Genomic DNA, 15,786 nt, shown 5'->3' with positions numbered 1-15,786 from the left:
TAGCAGACACAGTAGCTAGCACATACCTAGCACACACATTCCCTTGCACATACCTAGCACACACAGTACCTAGCACATACCTAGCACACACAATACCTAGCACATACCTAGCACACACAGTACATTGCACATACCTAGCACATACCTAGCACACAGTACCTAGCACATACCTAGCACACACAGTACCTAGCACATACCTAGCACACACAGTACCCAGCACATACCTAGCACGCACAGTACCCAGCACATACCCAGCACGCACAGTACCCAGCACATACCCAGCACACACAGTACCCAGCACATACCCAGCACACACAGTACCCAGTACATACCCAGCACACACAGTACCCAGCACACACAGTACCCAGCACACACAGTACCCAGCACATACCCAGCCCACACAGTACCCAGCACATACCAAGCACACACAGTACCCAGCACCTACCTAGCACACACGGTACCCAGCACAAACCTAGCACACACGGTACCCAGCACGTACCTAGTACACACGGTAAACTAGCAAGTACCTAGCACACATGGTACCTAGCACATACCTAGCACACGCGGTACCTAGCACATACCTAGCACACACGGTACCTAGCACATGCCTAGCACACACGGTACCTAGCACATACATAGCACACACGGTACCTAGCACATGCCTAGCACACACAGTACCTAGCACATGCCTAGCACACATGATACCTAGCACATACCTAGTACACACGGTACCTAGCACACACCTTGTACACATGGTACCTAGCACACACCTAGTACACACGGTACCTAGCACATACCCAGCACACACAGTACCCAACACCCACCTAGCACACACAGTACCCAGCACCCACCTAGCACGCACAGTACCTAGCATCTACCTAGCACACACAGTACCTTGCACATACCTAGCACACATAGTACCTAGCACATACCTAGCACACACAATACCTAACACATACCTAGCACACATAGTACTTAGCACATACCTAGCACACACAGTACCAAGCACATACCTAGTACACACAGTACCTAGCACATACCTAACCCACACAATACCTAGCACGCACAGTACCTAGCTCATACCTAGCACACACAGTACCTAGCACATACCTAGCACACACAGTACCTAGCACATACCTAGCCCACACAGTACCTAGCACATACCTAGCACACACATTCCCTTGCACATACCTAGCACACACAGTACCTAGCACATACCTAGAACACACAATACCTAGCACATACCTAGCACACACAGTACATTGCACATACCTAGCACACAGTACCTAGCACATACCTAGCACACACAGTACCTAGCACATACCTAGCACACACAGTACCTAGCACATAACTAGCACTCCCAGTACACACAGTACCTAGCACACAGTACCTAGCACACACAGTTCCTAGTACATACCTAGCACACACAGTACCTAGCACATACCTAGCACACACATTCCCTTGCACATACCTAGCACACACAGTACCTAGCACATACCTAGCACACACAATACCTAGCACATACCTAGCACACACAGTACATTGCACATACCTAGCACATACCTAGCACACAGTACCTAGCACATACCTAGCACACACAGTACCTAGCACATGCCTAGCACACACGGTACCTAGCACATGCCTAGCACACATGGTACCTAGCACACACCTTGTACACACGGTACCTAGCACACACCTAGCACATACCCAGCACACACAGTACCCAACACCCACCTAGCACACACAGTACCCAGCACCCACCTAGCACACACAGTACCTTGCACATACCTAGCATACATAGTACCTAGCACATACCTAGCACACACAGTACCTAGCACATGCCTAGCACACACGGTACCTAGCACATACCTAGCACACACGGTACCTAACACATACCTAGCACACATAGTACTTAGCACATACCTAGCGTACACAGTACCAAGCACATACCTAGTACACACAGTACCTAGCACATACCTAACCCACACAATACCTAGCACACACAGTACCTAGCTCATACCTAGCACACACAGTACCTAGCACATACCTAGCACACACAGTACCTAGCACATACCTAGCAGACACAGTACCTAGCACATACCTAGCACACACATTCCCTTGCACATACCTAGCACACACAGTACCTAGCACATACCTAGCACACACAATACCTAGCACATACCTAGCACACACAGTACATTGCACATACCTAGCACATACCTAGCACACACAGTACCTAGCACATACCTAGCACACACAGTACCTAGCACATACCTAGCACACACAGTACCCAGCACATACCTAGCACGCACAGTACCCAGCACATACCCAGCACGCACAGTACCCAGCACATACCCAGCACACACAGTACCCAGCACACACAGTACCCAGTACATACCCAGCACACACAGTACCCAGCACACACAGTACCCAGCACACACAGTACCCAGCACATACCCAGCCCACACAGTACCCAGCACATACCAAGCACACACAGTACCCAGCACCTACCTAGCACACACGGTACCCAGCACAAACCTAGCACACACGGTACCCAGCACGTACCTAGTACACACGGTAAACTAGCACGTACCTAGCACACATGGTACCTAGCACATACCTAGCACACGCGGTACCTAGCACATACCTAGCACACACGGTACCTAGCACATGCCTAGCACACACGGTACCTAGCACATACATAGCACACACGGTACCTAGCACATGCCTAGCACACATGGTACCTAGCACATACCTAGTACACACGGTACCTAGCACACACCTTGTACACATGGTACCTAGCACACACCTAGTACACACGGTACCTAGCACATACCCAGCACACACAGTACCCAACACCCACCTAGCACACACAGTACCCAGCACCCACCTAGCACGCACAGTACCTAGCATCTACCTAGCACACACAGTACCTTGCACATACCTAGCACACATAGTACCTAGCACATACCTAGCACACACAATACCTAACACATACCTAGCACACATAGTACTTAGCACATACCTAGCACACACAGTACCAAGCACATACCTAGTACACACAGTACCTAGCACATACCTAACCCACACAATACCTAGCACGCACAGTACCTAGCTCATACCTAGCACACACAGTACCTAGCACATACCTAGCACACACAGTACCTAGCACATACCTAGCCCACACAGTACCTAGCACATACCTAGCACACACATTCCCTTGCACATACCTAGCACACACAGTACCTAGCACATACCTAGAACACACAATACCTAGCACATACCTAGCACACACAGTACATTGCACATACCTAGCACACAGTACCTAGCACATACCTAGCACACACAGTACCTAGCACATACCTAGCACACACAGTACCTAGCACATAACTAGCACTCCCAGTACACACAGTACCTAGCACACACAGTTCCTAGTACATACCTAGCACACACAGTACCTAGCACATACCTAGCACACACAGTACCCAGTACACACAGATGGACATCCAAGATCAATTACATCAAATATCTAAATTATGCTAGCAATGGCTAAAGGGATGATATCAACACTATATACTATTAATTGTTGGGTATGCTGCATCCCAAAATATCTCCAAGCAATGCTAATTTATGTAGATATGTACATTCTCCTACAGGGTGCTTTATACCAAGAATACAATGTTGGTACAACAATAGCATTATCTGCTTCACTATCTCTGTACATTTCTTGTGGGCCACCCACCAACCCCCGAAGCCTATTGGCATGCAGGAATGCTGGCAGCGTATTGAGTGAAATAAAACCCTGGGTTGGTTAATAAATAAAATATTAAGGAAGCCTGGTTCAGGCAATATGATGAATGGCAGCCTGAACACTTATGTTTGATATTTGGGATTGCAGGTTACATTAGTGCATTAGATATAGGGGTGGTTGGGTCATAGGTAATTAAAAATTACTATGTTGGACGTTAATGGTGACCTAATGCTAGGCATTTGTGCTTTAACTTACTCAATACGAAGTTATATGGACACTGTGTAAAAATGGGAACATATAAAGCATATGTATGTTACATAAATAAGAGTTTAAAAAATAATAATAGGGGAAGTCCATCTATCTGAATACGTGCCTTAGTCACTATGGGGATAGACAACAGCTGTACACTCCACACAATAATAACTAACTAGTAAACGTAAGTCAAATATGCTGGGCTGTATAAAAGGGAAAGTATCATGTAATAAGTCCACCGACTTGGAAGAATATCTTTTGAAACCAGCTAATAGCCTTCATACTGGTTAGGATAGCGGAAGGTAAGTTAACATCTGCGACTCAATTTGCACACAGTTCCTCAGGCAGGATGTGGAGGCAAGGTCTGTTACGTTGAAAACAGATAGCCTATTCCCCTTATTCCTATAGCAGGAGCGGGAGAGATACTAGAGCCCTTGAAATTAACGTTAAGCCATTTAGCGGCTAAAGGTAATCTCCAGTCTGCTGTCTCATCCATGTTCCCTGTCGCCCCCCTCAGGCCAGGGCTATCATAGTTCCTATAGTCTATTGCAACGGGTGAGCACCTAAAGCTGTGAACTCCTCCAAGAACCGCCACAGCCTTGCCTGTCACAGGGGCCAAGACCTCCAATCTGTTATAAGGAGTGAATCGGATAAGCTCCGCATCGTCCAGCAGCTTGAGCGTCGGAAGGCAATTCTGGCTGGGCATACACCTCCGGTGTATTTGGGATGTCTGTGGTCTTAAGGAACCCAACCAAGATCTGGGTGTCAGCGATCATGCCACAAGGTTCTATAAAGTTCACCCGTACATCTGCTCCGTCTTGGGAGACATGTGATTTCTCAAGCTGATGTGTAAGTAGTGTATGCAGTCCAAGTGTGTGGTCCTGCAACATGTCATATACCTCTCGTTCAAACGCCATTGTTGTTTGGTGAATAATTTTCCAGTCCTATAATTCCCTTTATATCTGACCACAGAAGTCTCATTGAGTGTGATGGGGTGAAACAGAGGCAAGGAGATCAGGTTCTATTAGCCGTTATGGCTCAGTACTCACTGCTCAAACTATATCCCGTTCGGTATGATGGCAGCCCTGCATTCAGATGTTGAGCCTTTGATTGTGCGACACAGGACTACATCGACCCTCACCTCAAATGGAGCCCCTGTAGCTCAACTTCTATGACCTGCATCAGATGCCTATTCAGTGCCGGTGAGCCGGGTATAGCTGAAGCTACCGGAGCTCCGGAGTTACTCAGCCTTCTCTCTGATCACCTCTGCTCTATTCCCCATCTGTCATTTCAGATCTGTAGTTTCACGCCATGCGGCTTGGCTCAGTGTGAGTTAGGTCCGGGTTCAATGTTATGTCTTGTGAACAGAGTTACCGGCACCCGATGGAGCTGTGAGACCTCTCATTCAGGTCTGGAGTGTTAGAAGTGTAGGTGCACGACTGTTAGGTCCACTTTTCAGTCTGGTCTCCCCTAATATTTAAGCACTGCAGGATGACTGTACACGGAGCTCTAGAGATATGCGGCCATGTTGGTCTCTGGCCAGCTCCGACCCCCGTAACCAAATTTTTTAAATGTCCCCTTGTTCAACATGGAGACAATAAGGTCCATTCTTCCCCTCATTTGAGAAGGGCAGTTCATGACCACGATAGATCTGAAGGATGCTCCCTTCACGGACCAATCCTCAAGGACCACTTCCAGTTCCTAAGGTTTGCGTTCCTGGACCAGCACTTCCAGTTTATTGCTCTTCGGTTTGGCCTAGCTATGGCTCCAATAAATTTTTCGAAGAGTGGACCATTCGGAATCTCTCCTCTGTCTTCTACGGTCTCATGTATGGAAGATAAATAGAGAGAGTTCTCTTGTGTCAAGTACCAGGGTAGAATTCATGGGTACTATATTAGAATGAGAATATTTCTAACAGAACAGAGACATTGCAAGCTAGCTTCAACATGTCTTGCCCTCCAGACCTCCTTAAGGTCATCTGTGGCTCGTTGTATGGAGGTGATTGGTCTCATAGTGTGCAGCATGGACATCATTTCCTTTGCCAGTTTTCACCTCAGACTGTTGTAACTGCGCATGCTGAAGCAGTGGAACAGCGATCATTGAGATCTGTCTCAACAGATTTCTCTGGACAACCGATCGAATCGATCTCTTGGTGTTTATATCCGGATCACTTGTCCAGAGGTACGTCCGTCTTAATACTATCCTGGGTGATTATGATTACGGTTGTGAGTCTGTCAGGATGGGGAGCTATTTGGGGTCCCTCCCGATCTCATTTTGGATCTTCGGGCAATATACAATGCTATGAAGGCTGGGCCTCTGCTGGGTTTGTCCCAGTTTATCAGATTCCAATCAGACAATGTAACCTTGATGGCTTACATCAACCAACCGGGGGAAACGAGAAGCTTCCTAGCTATGAGGGAAGAATCTCAGATTCTGGAGTGGGCTGAGACCCACATTTGTTTGCTGTCAGCGATCCACATTCCGGGTGTGGACAACTGGGAAGCGGATTTCCTCAGCAGACAATCCTTTCATCCGGGGGAATTGTCATCCCGAGTGTTTGCGGAGATTTGCAGAGGAAGATCTTATGACGTCTCAATACCAAGCTACCCAGATATGGGTCGGGGTACAGGGATCCTCAGGCGGAGCTAACAGATGCATTAGCAGTGCCTTGGAGGTTCAATTTAATTTATCTATAGTCTAGTGGCTCGAATCAAGCAAGCGTCAGTGATACTGATTGCTCCGTCTTAGCCGCAAAGGATATGGTTTGTGGATCTAGTGGTGATGTTATCTCCTCTGTGGAAGTTAGCTTGTCGCAGGGATCTGTTGACCAAGGTCTCTTTGTTCATCAATGTCTAGATTCTCTGAGGCTGACTTTGTGGAGATTGAACGCTTAGTCCTAGCCAAGAGAGGGTTTCTGAGAGAGTTATTTTTACTCTCATTCAAGCTTGTAAGCTGGTTGCTCGTTGCATCTATCATAAGGTGTGGGGGACCTACTTATTCTGTTCTCCAGGATGAATTGGAGAAGGGCTTTTCTGCAAGTCCCCTGAAGGGACAGATTTCGGCCCTGTCTGTGTTACTGCACAAGAGGTTTGCTAAGCTTCCAGATGTGCAGTCATTTGTTAAGGCTCTGCTAGGATCAGACCTGTGTTTAGATCTAATGCTTCTCTTTGGAGTTTACATCTTGTTCTTAAGGTTTTGCAACGGGCTCCGTTTGAGCCTATGCATAAAGTAGACATTAAATTGTTGTCTTGGAAGGTTCCTTTTCTACTGGCTATTGCTTCTGCCTGCAGAGTATCTGTGATTGCTGCCTTGTAATGCATCCCTCCTTATCTGACTTTCCATGCTGATAAGGCTGTTCTACAAACCAAGGCCTAGATTTGGATTTCGGCGGTAGCCGTCAAAACCAGCGTTAGAGGCTCCTAACGCTGGTTTTGGCCGCCCGCTGGTATTTGGAGTCAGTGATTAAAGGGTCTAACGCTCACTTTTCAGCCGCGACTTTTCTATACCGCAGATCCCCCTACGCCATTTGCGTAGCCTATCTTTTCAATGGGATCTTTCTAACGCTGGTATTTAGAGTCGTTTCTGAAGTGAGCGTTAGAGCTCTAACGACAAGATTCCAGCCGCCTGAAAATAGCAGGAGTTAAGAGCTTTCTGGCTAACGCCGGTTTATAAAGCTCTTAACTACTGTACCCTAAAGTACACTAACACCCATAAACTACCTATGTACCCCTAAACCGAGGTCCCCCCACATCGCCGCCACTCGATTTAAATTTTTAACCCCTAATCTGCCGACCGCCACCTACGTTATACTTATGTACCCCTAATCTGCTGCCCCTAACCCCGCCGACCCCTATATTATATTTCTTAACCCCTAACTTGCCCCCCACAACGTCGCCGCCAGCTACTTAAAATAATTAACCCCTAATCTTCCGACCGCAAATCGCCGCCACCTACGTTATCCCTATGTACCCCTAATCTGCTGCCCCTAACACCGCCGACCCCTATATTATATTTATTAACCCCTAATCTGCCCCCCTCAACGTCGCCGACACCTGCCTACACTTATTAACCCCTAATCTGCCGAGCGGACCTGAGCGCTACTATAATAAAGTTATGAACCCCTAACCCGCCTCACTAACCCTATCATAAATAGTATTAACCCCTAATCTGCCCTCCCTAACATCGCCGACACCTAACTTCAATTATTAACCCCTAATCTGCCGACCGGAGCTCACCGCTATTCTAATAAATGTATTAACCCCTAAAGCTAAGTCTAACCCTAACACTAACACCCCCCTAAGTTAAATATAATTTTTATCTAACTAAATAAATTAACTCTTATTAAATAAATGATTCCTATTTAAAGCTAAATACTTACCTGTAAAATACATCCTAATATAGCTACAATATAAATTATAATTATATTATAGCTATTTTAGGATTAATATTTATTTTACAGGCAACTTTGTAATTATTTTAACCAGGTACAATAGCTATTAAATAGTTAAGAACTATTTAATAGTTACCTAGTTAAAATAATAACAAATTTACCTGTAAAATAAATCCTAACCTAAGATATAATTAAACCTAACACTACCCTATCAATAAAATAATTAAATAAACTACCTACAATTACCTACAATTAACCTAACACTACACTATCAATAAATTAATTAAACACAATTCCTACAAATAAATACAATTAAATAAACTAGCTAAAGTACAAAAAATAAAAAAGAACTAAGTTACAGAAAATAAAAAAATATTTACAAACATAATAAAAATATTACAACAATTTTAAACTAATTACACCTACTCTAAGCCCCCTAATAAAATAACAAAGCCCCCCAAAATAAAAAATTCCCTACCCTATTCTAAATTAAAAAAGTTACAAGCTCTTTTACCTTACCAGCCCTGAACAGGGCCCTTTGCGGGGCATGCCCCAAGAATTTCAGCTCTTTTGCCTGTAAAAGAATAAATACAATACCCCCCCCCCAACATTACAACCCACCACCCACATACCCCTAATCTAACCCAAACCCCCCTTAAATAAACCTAACACTAAGCCCCTGAAGATCTTCCTACCTTGTCTTCACCATACCAGGTTCACCGATCCGTCCTGAAGAGCTCCTCCGATGTCCTGATCCAAGCCCAAGCGGGGGCTGAAGAGGTCCATGATCCGGTCAAAGTCTTCATCCAAGCGGGGCAGAAGAGGATCTTCCATCCGATTGAAGTCATCATCCAGGCGGCATCTTCTATGGTCTTCCATCCGGAGCGAAGCGGCAGGATCCTGAAGACCTCCAGCGCGGAACATCCATCCGGACCGACGACTGAACGACGAATGACTGTTCCTTTAAGGGACGTCATCCAAGATGGCGTCCCTCGAATTCCGATTGGCTGATAGGATTCTATCAGCCAATCGGAATTAAGGTAGGAATTTTCTGATTGGCTGATGGAATCAGCCAATCAGAATCAAGTTCAATCCGATTGGCCGATCCAATCAGCCAATCAGATTGAGCTCGCATTCTATTGGCTGTTCCGATCAGCCAATAGAATGCGAGCTCAATCTGATTGGCTGATTGGATCGGCCAATCGGATTGAACTAGATTCTGATTGGCTGATTCCATCAGCCAATCAGAAAATTCCTACCTTAATTCCGATTGGCTGATAGAATCCTATCAGCCAATCGGAATTCGAGGGACGCCATCTTGGATGACGTCCCTTAAAGGAACAGTCATTCGTCGTTCAGTCGTCGGTCCGGATGGATGTTCCGCGCTGGAGGTCTTCAGGATCCTGCCGCTTCGCTCCGGATGGAAGAAGATCGAAGATGCCGCTTGGAGAAGATGTTTGCCGGTCCGGATGTCCTCTTCTTGCCGGATAGGAGGAAGACTTTGGAGCACCGGATTATGGATCGCCAACCCCCGCTTGGGTTGGATGAAGATGTTGGAGCCAGGACGGATCGGTGATACCTGGATGGTGAAGACAAGGTAGGAAGATCTTCAGGGGCTTAGTGTTAGGTTTATTTAAGGGGGGTTTGGGTTAGATTAGGGGTATGTGGGTGGTGGGTTGTAATGTTGGGGGGGGGTATTGTATTTATTCTTTTACAGGCAAAAGAGCTGAAATTCTTGGGGCATGCCCCGCAAAGGGCCCTGTTCAGGGCTGGTAAGGTAAAAGAGCTTGTAACTTTTTTAATTTAGAATAGGGTAGGGAATTTTTTATTTTGGGGGGCTTTGTTATTTTATTAGGGGGCTTAGAGTAGGTGTAATTAGTTTAAAATTGTTGTAATATTTTTATTATGTTTGTAAATATTTTTTTATTTTTTGTAACTTAGTTCTTTTTTATTTTTTGTACTTTAGATAGTTTATTTAATTGTATTTATTTGTAGCAATTGTGTTTAATTTATTTATTGATAGTGTAGTGTTAGGGTAATTGTAGGTAATTGTAGGTAGTTTATTTAATTATTTTATTGATAGGGTAGTGTTAGGTTTAATTATATCTTAGGTTAGGATTTATTTTACAGGTAAATTTGTTATTATTTTAACTAGGTAACTATTAAATAGTTCTTAACTATTTAATATTTATTGTACCTGGTTAAAATAATTACAAAGTTGCCTGTAAAATAAATATTAATCCTAAAATAGCTATAATATAATTATAATTTATATTGTAGCTATATTAGGGTTTATTTTACAGGTAAGTATTTAGCTTTAAATAGGAATAATTTATTTAATAAGAGTTAATTTATTTCGTTAGATGTAAATTATATTTAAGTTATGGGGGTGTTAGTGTTAGGGTTAGACTTAGCTTTAGGGGTTAATCAATTTATTAGAATAGCGGTGATCTCCGCTCGGAAGATTAGGGGTTAATAATTGAAGGTAGGTGTCGGCGATGTTAGGGAGGGCAGATTAGGGGTTAATACTATTTATGATAGGGTTAGTGAGGCGGATTAGGGGTTAATAACTTTATTATAGTAGCGCTCAGGTCCGCTCGGCAGATTAGGGGTTAATAACTTTATTATAGTAGCGGTGCGGTCCGCTCGGCAGATTAGGGGTTAATAAGTGTAGGCAGGTGTCGGCGACGTTGAGGGGGGCAGATTAGGGGTTAATAAATATAATATAGGGGTCGGCGATGTTAGGGCAGCAGATTAGGGGTACATAGGGATAACGTAGGTGGCGGCGGTTTACGGAGCGGCAGATTAGGGGTTAAAAAAAATATGCAGGGGTCAGCGATAGCGGGGGCGGCAGATTAGGGGTTAATAAGTGTAAGGTTAGGGGTGTTTAGACTCGGGGTACATGTTAGAGTGTTAGGTGCAGACGTAGAAAGTGTTTCCCCATAGGAAACAATGGGGCTGCGTTAGGAGCTGAACGCTGCTTTTTTGCAGGTGTTAGGTTTTTTTCCAGCTCAAACAGCCCCATTGTTTCCTATGGGAGAATCGTGCACGAGCACGTTTTTGAGGCCGGCCGCGTCCGTAAGCAACTCTGGTATCGAGAGTTGCATTTGCGGAAAAAATGCTCTACGCTCCTTTTTTGGAGCCTAACGCAGCATTTGTTTGAACTCTCGATACCAGAGTTAAATTTATGGTGCGGCCAGAAAAAAGCCCGCGGAGCGTTAACAGCCCTTTTACCGCCGAACTCCAAATCTAGGCCCAAGTTAGGTTTTCTTCCTAAGGTTGTGTCAATTCGCAACATCAATCAAGAGATTGTGGTTCCATTCTTATGTCCTACTCCTTCTTCATCAAAGGAACGTTTACAATGTAATTCTGGATGTGGTTTGTGCCTTGAAGTTCAGGCCACAAAGGAATTTAGACAAACTTCTTTCGATGTTTGTTCTCCTTTCCGGGAAGTGTAGGGGTCAGAGGGCCTCTTCGACTTCCTTATCTTTTTGGCTGAAGAGTGTAATCCGTTTAGCATAGAGTCAGCGGGACATAAGCCTCCTCTGAGGATTACCGCTCATTCTACGAGAGCAGTGGTTTCCTCTTGGGCCTTCATAAATGAGGCCTTTATGGATCCGATTTGTAAGGCGGCTACCTTGTCCTCCTTATATACTTTTTCAAAATTTTACAAGTTTGATTTTTTGCTTCTGCTGAAGCAGCCTTCGGGAGAAAGGGTTTTGCAGACTGTGGAGCCCTCAGATTTAGGGTCCGCCTCTCTTTTTTCCCTCCCGTTAGCATTCCATGTACTCTAGAGCTTGAGTATATGTTTCCCACAAGTAAGGAATGCAGCTGAGGACTCTACCCATATTAAGAAGGAAAACCTAAATTATTTACCTGATAATTTAATTTCCTTTCCTTCTGTAAGGAAAGAGTCCACAGCTCCTTCTCTTGTTCTCCGATTGGCGACCCTAAATTTAAATTTATTTTTCTGGCACCTTTTTCACCCTGATTTTTCTCCTACTGTTCCTTGTTCCCTCGGCAGAATGACTGGGGTTATGAGGAAGTGGGGGAGGTATTTAAGCCTTTAGCTGGGGTGTCTTTTCCTCCTCCTGGTGGCCAGGTTCAGTATTTACCACAAGTAAGGAATGCAGCTGTGGACTCTTCCCATACAGAAGGAAAGGAAATGATCAGGTAAGCATAATTTATGTTTTTGCTTGGCTATACGTCAGACTGATTTACCAGTGAGGTAGGAGGGTTTTATAGAGCTCTGGGAATCTTTGCCTCCTCCTAGTGGCAGGGAAGAGTAATTCCTAGGAGTAATGGATAGTGGACTATTCACCACCATGAAAGAAATTAATTTATCAGGTAAGCATAAATGTATGTGTGTTTTTTTTTCTTTTCAATTGTGCGCTATACCTATTGGAATCATAACAGTTTCATTTTGTTTTCATTGCACTTTAAGTTATGTACATTAATTAGTTCAGAATGAGTTTCAACAGGGTACTTACGTTTATTTTTGTTCTAAGTGTCACTGTCTTATTAGAGCAAACGATAGGTTTCAGGTGTGTTGAGTAGACTTTTTAAACGCATTATTCTAGGTGGTTGCCAAGTTGACTTATGGTAGAGCTGCTTATATTGTTTAACCTACTTAAAGGGACAGTTCACCCAAAAACTTTCTCTCCTTTAAATTATCCCAAATGATCCTTTCTACCTGCTAGAGTGTATTAAATTTGTTGCAAGTAGCTCCTTTACTCATATTGCGGCATTTGAAATAGCTGATTTAGCCTGTGGTTTCCCAACCTATACTGAAAGTTTTGATACTGGCGTATACCCTATTGACAAGCCTAAGTAAACACAGCCAGCAGAAGAGATTAAACCCTCAGTGGGGGGCAGGATAGTTAAGTAATAAAATGATCATTTTCCATTATTCTTTCTATGTATTGAGCTTTGGTGTTCCAGACAAATATAAGATAAGGAAGCAAGTCTGTGTACATAAAAGTGATAACATAATGAGATCTGATATTACCTGAAGCTCAACCCATTGTAATAGGCTGTGGTCTCAAAGCACAAAACCAGCTACTTCAGATAAACAAATAAACCCGAAAATGCAATTTCTCAAATATTTTATACTCTGCAGTTGGTATAACAAGTAATTTAAAATACATTTATGGAAAAACAATTTTACAGTTTACTGTCCCTTTAACACTAATGGAACAATCACAATTAGTGTACGTGTTGTTGTGGATATTGCGCCAATGACTGGGCACACCTATAGCTCTGAACAAAGGCTGACTAGCTAGCCTGGGGAGAGGTAGTTATGAGTGTGTTGTGTTCAAAGCGCCTCCAAGTGGGCAAGGTGTTAAGGAGAAGATGATAAATTAAAATTAAGTTTAATTACAAACTTACTTAATCAACAATGGAATTAAGCCTACAAATACAATAAAAATAAAAAATACAAATACAATTTAGATTAGATTTTTATTAGAATTTTATTTTATTACGGCTAGATTTAGAGTTTTGTCGGTAGCGACCCGCGTAGCTAACGCTGGTTTTTTTCTGGCCGCACCTTTAAAATAACTCTGGTATTGAGAGTCCACAGAATGGCTGCGTTAGGCTCCAAAAAAGGAGCGTAGAGCATATTTAACGCAACTTCAACTCTCGATGCCAGAGTTGCTTACGGACGCGGCCAGCCTCAAAAACGTGCTCGTGCAAAAAAACCTAACACCTGCAAAAAAGCCGCGTTCAGCTCCTAACGCAGCCCCTTTGTTTCCTAAGGGGAAACACTTCCTACGTCTGCACCTAACACTCTAACATGTACCCCGAGTCTAAACACCCCTAACCTTACACTTATTAACCCCTATTCTGCCGCCCCCGCTATCGCTGACACCTGCATATTATTATTAACCCCTAATCTGCCGCTCCGTAAACCGCCGCTACTTACATTATCCCTATGTACCCCTAATCTGCTGCTCCTAACACCGCCGACCCCTATATTATATTTATTAACCCCTAATCTGCCCCCCACAAAGTCGCCTCCACCTGCCTACACTTATTAACCCCTAATCTGCCGAGCGGACCGCACCGCTATTATTATAAAGTTATTAACCTCTAATCTGCCTCACTAACCCTATAATAAATAGTATTAACCCCTAATCCGCCCTCCCTAACATCGCCGACACCTAACTTCAATTATTAACCCCTAATCTGCCGACTGGAGCTCACCGCTATTCTAATAAATCTATTAACCCCTAAAGCTAAATCTAACCCTAACACTAACACCCCCCTAAGTTAAATATAATTTTAATCTAACGAAATTAATTAACTCTTATTAAATAAATTATTCCTATTTAAAGCTAAATACTTACCTGTAAAATAAATCCTAATATAGCTACAATATAAATTATAATGATATTATAGCTATTTTAGGATTCATATTTATTTTACAGGTAACTTTGTATTTATTTTAACCAGGTACAATAGCTATTAAATAGTTAAGAACTATTTAATAGCTAAAATAGTTAAAATAATTACAAATTTACCTGTAAAATAAATCCTAACCTAAGTTACAATTAAACCTAACACTACACTATCAATAAATAAATAAAATAAAATACCTATAATTATCTACAATTAAACCTAACACTACACTATCAATAAATAAATTAAATACAATTCCTACAAATAAATACAATGAAATAAACTAACTAAAGTACAAAAAATAAAAAAGAACTAAGTTACAAAAAATAAAAAAATATTTACAAACAGAAATATATTACAACAATTTTAAACTAATTACACCTACTCTAAGCCCCCTAATAAAATAACAAAGCCCCCCAAAATAAAAAAATGCCCTACCCTATTCTAAATTACTAAAGTTCAAAGCTCTTTTACCTTACCAGCCCTGAACAGGGCCCTTGGCGGGGCATGCCCCAAGAAGATCAGCTCTTTTGCCTGTAAAAAAAAAACATACAATACCCCCCCCCCAACATTACAACCCACCACCCACATACCCCTAATCTAACCCAAACCCCCCTTAAATAAACCTAACACTAAGCCCCTGAAGATCTCCCTACCTTGAGTCGTCTTCACCCAGCCAAGCCAAATTCTTCATCCAAGCGGAGCAAGAAGAGGTCCTCTATCCAGTAGAAGTCTTCATCCAAGCGGGGCAGAAGAGGTCTTCCATCCGATTGAAGTCTTCATCCAAGCGGAATCTTCTATCGTCATCCATCCGGAGCGAAGCGGCAGCATCCTGAAGACCTCCGACGCGGAACATCCATCCTGGCCGACGACTGAACGACGAATGACGGTTCCTTTAAATGACGTCATCCAAGATGGCGTCCCTTGAATTCCGATTGGCTGATAGGATTCTATCAGCCAATCGGAATTAAGGTAGGAATATTCTGATTGGCTG

This window comes from Bombina bombina, chromosome 5 (assembly GCF_027579735.1).
Source record: "Bombina bombina isolate aBomBom1 chromosome 5, aBomBom1.pri, whole genome shotgun sequence".
NCBI classification, from domain to species: Eukaryota; Metazoa; Chordata; class Amphibia; order Anura; family Bombinatoridae; genus Bombina; species Bombina bombina.
Note: the sequence above shows the minus strand (reverse complement) of the source record.